This window comes from Emydura macquarii, unplaced genomic scaffold (genome assembly GCF_026122565.2).
Source record: "Emydura macquarii macquarii isolate MOO-44397 ecotype Brisbane River unplaced genomic scaffold, CSIRO-AGI_Emac_v2 contig_1390, whole genome shotgun sequence".
NCBI lineage: Eukaryota > Metazoa > Chordata > Testudines > Chelidae > Emydura > Emydura macquarii.
Window position 1 is genome coordinate 17,926,057 of NW_027131527.1, and position 8,744 is coordinate 17,934,800.

The 8,744-nt window shown below is 38.8% G+C and overlaps 1 long non-coding RNA gene across 2 annotated transcripts in view; it reads left to right on the forward strand.

The window, feature by feature from the left end:
• The window catches only part of LOC137156237 (uncharacterized), an 80,410-nt gene extending 72,564 nt beyond the window's left edge, over positions 1–7,846 (forward strand). For both annotated transcript variants that reach the window (XR_010920719.1, XR_010920717.1), the window contains exon 3: positions 7,569–7,846. This is a non-coding gene — a long non-coding RNA (uncharacterized lncRNA). The remainder of the gene's footprint in view (positions 1–7,568) is intronic.
• Positions 7,847–8,744: the final 898 nt, after the last annotated feature.

Consider the following 8,744-nt stretch of genomic DNA (forward strand, 5'->3'; position numbering starts at 1 on the left):
ACCAAAACCATCTCAAACTTTCCTCCCAAACTTTCTCTGATACCTCCATGTCTTTAAAATTGACAAAACCATTCTCCAAGGCCCATAGTTTAACATTCAACTTCTCTCTTTCTCTCCCCCCCCCCCCCACTTTCCCCACACCTATATCCAGGTTGTCATTCCTTCCTACACAACATTTCTAAAATCAACCCTTCTCTTTTGTCCCAGTGACATTGCTTGTCTATACCCTAATCATGTAGCATAAGTACTTCAATTTCATTTTCTTTGGTCTTTTTTTATACCAGTCTTGCCATCCTCTTACCCCAATGCTTTAGTCCATCCAAAATGCTGTTTCCAAAATCATCATTCTTGTTCATCACTTCAGTTGTCCTACCCTCACCTGCTTTGAGGTTCTTACTTTCCCTTTCATCTGCTTCTCTCACAGGCATATATATGCATTTATTGTTCCATATTCAGAACATCTTCCCCAAAAATATTTGCCAAGCTGCCTTCCTTGTCCCATTCAATTCTCCACAGACTTCAGTGGAGCTACCCTGATTTATGTTAGCTGAAGATATGGCGTATTGTTTTTATAGAACTTCTAACAACACATGGTATGATCTTCTCTAAGAACTTTGCTGCAAAATTATTCCTATTTTGTGATAACAGTTTGGTTTGGAGGAGTTGAAAGGTTAGAGGTGATAGACCAGAATGTTCTCAAATGAGCTATGATGGATATAAAAGTATTTGACCATTGATTATCAGTTTTTGTCATTTCCTCATTCTTCTCTATTACATTCTCATTCTAATATTTCTTTTCTAAAGAGGACTTCAGCAATAGTGCCTTCAGATATACACTTCATCTTCCTTGGTTAACTGTTGTCTAGCTCAATGCATAAATAACATTTTATTTATTCATTTATAGCACAATTTCAAACCATTACTATGCTTGGTAATATCAATAGCTGGCTTGGGATGGTTACTGATTCTGTTAATGTAACTAACATTTTCTGGTGGGTTTTGTATATACCTGCGTATGTTTGGGGTGGGGGTTGTCTATTAAGTTACTAACCTCTGGGTTTTTTTGCTTCTTGGTCCGTTTTATGACTTGCCGGATGCACAGACTCCTTTAAAGACTTCTGTAATCATCTCCAGTCTCTTCAATTACTACTTCCTCCTCCCCTTACTACTCTTCCATTTGACCTGCTAATTCCTCCAGAATATTGCAATAGTCCATACTTCCTATCCTATTAAAGATATGTAACTGGCACATTAGAAGCAACTACCTTACAACCCTCTATATTCCCCTAAAATGTCAGAGGCCAAATCCCCATTCACCTAGTTTAACCCATCTTTAATCCCAAATTTCCATAGACGGTAGCTAAACTTGTCTGTCATGGCATTATTGATTTCAGAACTTCAGTGTTTATTATTTTTCTACTTTAGGTTCACAGTCAGTAGTAGTAGAAGCCTATGCTTCCAGATTTAGAGAGAAATTAATTTCTAGAATTCAGTTATTACACTGAAGGGTCAAGGTTTATTTTTACTTCATAAAGACCACTTTATATAATTATCAGCAATCAAAGAATGCAGGATTATCACTTTTGCAAACTTTCCTGGGCCTATAATAATTAAACTAACAAATTAGCTAAAGGCTCCAATGCGGAAGAAGATTGGCAGACTGTGGTCAAGACACATTTATGGATTTTCCCTTAAGCTGCTTTTCTTGAGGAAGCTTTGATAAAGAACATGTGATATCAATTATCATTAGTTTTGTGTGGTTTCCGTGTTTGGAACTCTGACTTTAGAAGGCAGAGTTCCCATGCTAAGTCTTTTAATGTATAGCTGAAATGTATGCTGCCAGCCCATTCTCATTTTGATTTTTGTCATCTGACATTGAAAAAATAGGTTTAGGTCAATTTATACAAATAGGCTGCAGCCAGTGGCATTGTGCTGAGTGATGTTTCCTCCTCCAAGTTGGTTTGACAACAAGCTGTCATAACTGTAACAATATACTCTAAACAGTACATTTAATAATGAACATGTTTATTAATCATATCATGCTAGTTGTTAATTCTGTGAAACTGAAACACAATGGGGAGATGATACAGAAAACAGTAAATAAACAGTAATTAAAATCTTTTTTAAAATCAAGTTATCCTCTGCAGAAAGCTCAAGCTACTAGGCAGTTCTTTTAACATCAAAGTCTCCCTTATTTGGAGTAGTTGTCTACTCTGTTCTATAGTACACTGATGTGAGCCTGCCTTTATAGACTGTAATAGGAATTCAGCACACAGTTACAGATGTGATTCATTCTTGAGATCTTTAAGTATATGAATGAGTCACTGATAAGCATGTATAAATTATGCTGACCAGATTTAGAGCACCAGAGACCAGGACTGCAAATTCCAGGATACAGTTGAGAGCAGAGAAGGAAGAGCCTGAAAATTCTTAGCAAGATTGGAAAGTTCCGCTCTCTAAAAAATAATGAACTATGTAATTATTTTTACTTTAACAAGGACGGCTTTAGACGTGATCTCAACCTGATTTTTCACAGCGTTTGTTTATTTCCACTGAGTTATGGTTCTCAGCACTTCTGAAAATGAGGCCCAAGATTTCTAAATTATTTTGCTGTTCAGAACAATGGAAACCTTCAGGTGATACAGGAACATTGGCATGTCAGGACTCTGGATACAGGTTGAGGCCCAGGAGAGGATTTTGTCCAAGTTCAGTCTAGAGCAGGGGTGGCCAACTAGTCAGAGACGAAGAGCCAAAAATAGCTATTGATAATGCTCAGAGCTACATTTTCCTTACCTTCCGCCAACAATTTGCACTGATCCCTCATTTTCGGCGACAGCTTGTGAATTTCACTTCTCGATTGACAAGCTACCCTCCTATCTTACCCTCCGAGAATTTCGGGGGCAGCTTGTCAATTTCACTTCCCCCTCCACACTACTTGTCAATTTCAGAGCAAAGAGCGGCAAAGAGCGGCATGCAAAGAGCGGCATGCAAATAGCTTGCAAATATTCAGAGCTTGCGAGCTGCATTCAAAGGAGCAAAGAGCAGCGTGTGGCTTGCGAGCCGCGGGTTGGCCACCCCTGGTCTAGAGGGTCAAAGCCAGGAGTATCAGTCTGTCTAGTGTTCCACTGTAGGATCAGGTTTGTTGATACTGGACACTTAGTGATCAGTGTGGATACCAGTGAGACATGGTACACCCGATTTGCAGATCAATAAGGTTTAATGTGCAAGGTTTTCTATAAATATACTAGTTAAATGCAAAGCGTAAAATTAATTACAATATATCATATTCTCTAAGCCTAGAGAGCCAAGCAGTTATTCAGCAGGCTTTCGTCAGGGGCCCCGCTAGGGAGTCAATAGATCCTCTGGTCTGACCGGCAGCACCTCCCGCAGAGTCAGGTGTTGGAGCGTGCCCCTTTGTCTAAGTAGTGACTTCTTATACCCTTCCATAAACAACTTTCACCTAATTACCTCCCTACTCATTATCATATATGCTAATTACCTACATTGGGTTTTCACCCTTAACTACATTCCATTCTCACCATGATAATTAAGGTTGTCAGAACTACATCTGGTGATAGGAGGGGCAGTGTAAAAGTATGCCCCTTGGCAATGAAACAGTATAGTATCCCCAGACATTCAAGGATAACTTGTTCCTATCATCGTTATCTATGTGCAGCTGCAAGCAATATATGTTGTGTATTTTGTCTTCTGTGCTGTGGTATACAGAAACTGAGACCTCTACAAGGTTACTCAGTAATCCTATTCATCTCTGCCAAGTGGAAGATGTCATGCTACAGGGGTCAGAATAGCCAAGCAAGTAACTGAAGCTATGCTAGGCCTGTAGGACAGTGGTCAAGCAACTCAAATTGTACTGGGCCTCCAACAGAGTTGAGATAGACGATCCATCACAGGTCAGAGCCAGCTGATTCAGCCTTACTTACTTAGGCTGACTCAATCTTTAGTAAGTAAGTAAGCCTAACCAACTAAAGTAAGGTTAATGGGACAGAGGCAGGGCGAGGAGTCAGGAGTGGAGTAGGGAACTAGGACCTAAGGCAGGATGATGAGTCTGGAGTGGAGCCAGGGGAGGGGCTAAATAGCAGGATCAGGGCTTGTCCCAGGAACCAGGAGCAAGGCAAGTTATCAGAAGTAAATTATCATGGGATTTTTATATTTTTTTATATTTTTACCTAAAACTTGCAGAACTTTTGGGGTTTTATGATATGGGTGAAAATGAATTGTTACCTTTTTAAAAGCTAGCCTTTCTCATTGGAACTTATTTAAAGAACAGTGCATTGTTAATGTTTTCATGGGTCCTTTACAAACTCTCCTGTGGCTTCTTAGGGCCCTATGCCTTTCTTTTCTCAGCCTCCCTTTATGATTATTACAGACATGAAGATGTGTGGTTCAGAGGGCTCTGCCCACAAGCACAACTCTGACTGCTTGAATTGTCACTCATGGTATAGGCTGTATAGAACTCCATAATCTGATTGTCCATTTCACTCAACGGGAGCCACTTGGAAGAGAATGGGAAGGAAGATGGAGGGACACGTCTCCCTCAGTTTTTTGCTGTTACACATGTACCAAACAATTTAGTAGTTTGCATATTAACTCCAGGTCCCTCTGCCCCCACCACCAATTTTACTTATGTTGTTGCACCTCCTTTTCACTAGTTTTTACTGATATCTTAGGTTTCAATATTAAAAGGAATCCCAGGGTGCATGCCACCTATGGTGAAACTCTGGAGCATGAGAGCTCTGCATCCCCATCAGAAATTCTAGTTTATCCTATTCTTCCTCCACCCCGTGGCACAGGACTATAGATGGAGGGTATCTATAGTTTGCCATGGATGTTTGGGTTTTTTCTGATATTTCTCAAATAGCTACAGCCTAGCTCTTGTACTTACATTTACACTCACCAATTTAAAACTTTCCAAATGTTTAACTTTCAAACTTTCTGGATTGAATTTAACATTCCTGTCCTGATGCTCAAGACATTTAGTAGGCTGGGGTCAAGCTAGCTGAGAGACCGTCTATCCATTCATAATCATCCAATATGGTTGCACTCCACAGCCATATGGCAAACAAGCCTGGCCTAAGATAAGACTGTTAAGTGTTTTAGGGGCAAAGCATTTTCAGCAGGAGGAATCCCATTGTGGAACTAGAGAATATTAAACTGAGCCCGACCAGGTTAAGTTCTAAATACACAATCTACCAATTTGATAAAGTTGTTCTCTAGTAATGACATCTTCAGACCAACCCACAAAGTGAGAAGAAATATAATGACAGGAGACAGAAAGAAGAAATGGAGGTAAGTGAGGGGGGAAAACAAACGTGCACATCAGCAACATGGAAGGCTATTTGACAACTGCCATTTAGGGCGCATTCAGTGTTAATTGTTGTATGACTGTGATACCATAATGAGAGGCAGTTTAGAAAAAATTAAAATAACCTGGATGGAAGCTTCCAACAATAATTTAAAAACATGTTATGATTTAAATTTTAAGTTACAGTTTCAAGACAATGAAACTCTAGAGCTGATGAGTTTGTGAATGCTATATATTGTCTTCCTCCATACACCCTCCATAAATAAGGCTTTTCTTGTGGCTTAAAATGAGCAATCTTAGGGAACTTTCTGAAGAACAGAGTCTTCACTCAACTCTTGGAAGAACTTGAGATCTCTGATATGTGAAGGTTTTGTGTCTTGCTAATGTTTTGATTGGAAGCTAGAAAGAAAACAATTCCATAAATCCATCAAAATAAGAGTAATGCTGATGATTCTGTTTTTGAAGAAACTGAAAAAAGCTTACATTTACAGAGAGAAAATTTTTGTCATGGATATTTAAACAAACTAATACTTCCTTGCCATTTTAATAGAAGATTAAGAAGGAGAAAGCGCCTCCATCAATCTGGTATCACTGCCTAGATAAACTTTTACCTTCGCTAAATACAGTTCTTTATACTTATTGGCACAGGCATTTTCAGGGTTTTTATTTTTGTTTTTATAATATGTGCTGCTTCTTTAATCCTCAGCAATATATACCAGGATTAAATTTACTTATTCTTTGTCTAGACTTTTACTATTTAGATTATTACATAGAGTGCCTGTCAAGCTAAATATTATGCATGCAGTTTAAAGCCTACAAAACAGGATTCTGTATCTGGTCAATTTATTCAAGTGAAAATCAAATAAAAAATAGAAGCTGATATTTGACCTCACTCGGTCCACCCCTTCAATTAAAACTGGGTAGAAGCCATTAGAATGTACCCTCCAATGCCCTCTGCTCCATTTTCAGATTCACATGAAATAGCAATTACACAGTCAAAGAAGCCATTTAAAAAAAAAATTAATCCCATTCTGAAATTGGATTAGCATAATGGCATTCTTACTCTCCACCTATGGTTCACATAAAGTGGAAGATAAAATGCTGTTTTACATGTTGCTGTGTTTGGAAAACTTGCCCCATCAAACATATTTGGAATATAGAAGTTTGTCTACTTGTATGTCTATATATTAGGATGATGCTGTGACAGCCTACCTTGTGGTTGGGAGGAGACGAATTGGCATAGCACTGCAGTCTCTGCAAGTAGCCAAGCAGATTGAACATTGGAACATTAATGTTAAGGTTTTAAAAACATAACAAAAAGTGCTGTATTTGTGTCCTCTAGGATTGACTATAGTACAAATAAGGTATCATTTAACCAAAACAGTTAAATCATATGACACAGCAACCGTTAGAATGAACAGCCAAATTAAAAATGCAATCAAAATAAATGGTTACTTTGATGCATTGCAGTTAAAATATTATATTCCACTATGACAAATTACATATAATAATGGAACTGATTATCTTAACCAGGATCACATTTTACATAACTTTGTGTATATGAAATAGACACACAGTCACATTTCCATACTACAGGGAAAAGTCATTTGAAAAGCCAGTTCCATTCAAAATATAGTTTTATTAAAAACCAGGATTAAGAATTATATATTTTTCTTTCAGCTGTTATCATGATATGGCTGGCATAACTTGGTTTTACTGTATTTCACTACAGTGTTTGATACATCACATCATATTGGTACTCTGCTAACTGCGCTTGTTCCCTATTCAGATTCAGATCCAATTCATGACCTTCATCTTCAAAACCTTTAATAGGCAAGAGCCCAAATATCTACAGAAACACTTTTTCTGTACCTTCCAGCGAATATTATGAGGAGAAAGTCTGATGTAATTACCTTTGTGCTGGGTGCTGATAATCAGAGCTGGTGACAAAGATACATGGGGGAATGGTACCCATCTATGGAACTCATTGCTATAATCAGGATGAACTTTCTTCTTTTTCTTAGTACTGATGACTCTTCCCTCTATCCCACCAGACAAATGCACAAAATCCATTAATCTAAAATCCGCTAAATGTAGAGTAGAGAACTTTTGTCTTTAACCAGGAAGCTTTAGAGAGTCCTGTATTGATGCATGGAAATGTTAATTTGCTAGAAGAACAATTATACTTTCCACATAGTAAATCTAAGTTGTCAAAAAAATTCTTAAGATATGTTTTGAATCTCAGGATGAAGATCTTGGTGTTGCATGCCATGTAAAAGATGGCATAGTATTCCAGAGCTTCACCACAGGACATTATGTCATGGCTGAAGGAGATGGAAAAGTATTAAAACCTCTGCTGTTTCTAATATGAAAACTGGCACATTCCAATTCTATTCAAGAATGTTGCTGGGAATTCAACATTAGGTGGTGCTGCTGGGACTGAAAACTGAAGAAAATAATATGAAGAGGACCTTTCTGATAAAGAATTGCTGTGATTTAATTTAAATATACTTATGAATCATTGTGGAATTAGTTATTTATCAAATAATTATTTCTTAATGCTTTGGAATTCCAGGATTACAAAATAACTGAAAAGTCATCATAAATGAAATCAAATAGCCTTTGATCAAGGGTGCTGGCCCCCTCTTAGAGCTAGTTGCTGCTAGGGTGCAAGTTAGGACAGCGTTGGGAGCTGATCTGTCCAGGGCAGGGACTAAACCACCCCCAGGATAGGAGAAATGTAAACCGCTTCCCTTTTTTAGTCTCAGTAGCTACTCAGTGCCAAGTCAGTCATGCAGATTCCTAATTGGTCTGAGTGATATGAGGCACTGCCTTCTTCACAAGCTTGGCTCGAACAGCAGGTGAATGGATTCTACTGTAATGTACTTGTCCTGCCTCCTGCTATTTGAAGGCCTATTAAAAGCCATTTCTATAAGCACCAGCCCAGAAACAACAGTAAGGAAAAATGACAAAGTAACATATTTGCCTGCAGCACTGTGCTGGGAGCCAATCAGGACCACAAAAGTCTTCCACACCTGGATGCTGTGATCCTGTGATCACCAGACCAGAGGAGGAGAAGGAGGAGTTTATTACTGGTTTTGGAGCCTGACTGACATACCAGGGTAACCAATTTCAAGCATGTCTGCATGTGGCTGAGACTGCCCAGACATATACATGGATTTTGGACAGTCTCAGTGTTCAGAGGAAGGACCTTAGCTACAGATGATTGGTTGCCAGCTGCAGGAGCAGATGCAGCTCCCCACTTAGTGCTCTGTAATAGACGAAAAGAAGCAGCAAAAATCTCAGGGCCTATTGGTCTGATGTAGGCCTTCCTGAGGAGGATGGACTAAGTGGAGTCTACCTCTTTAGGGATACTCCTGACGGGTGCTACATACCCATCTGTAGAAAAGGAGATGATGCA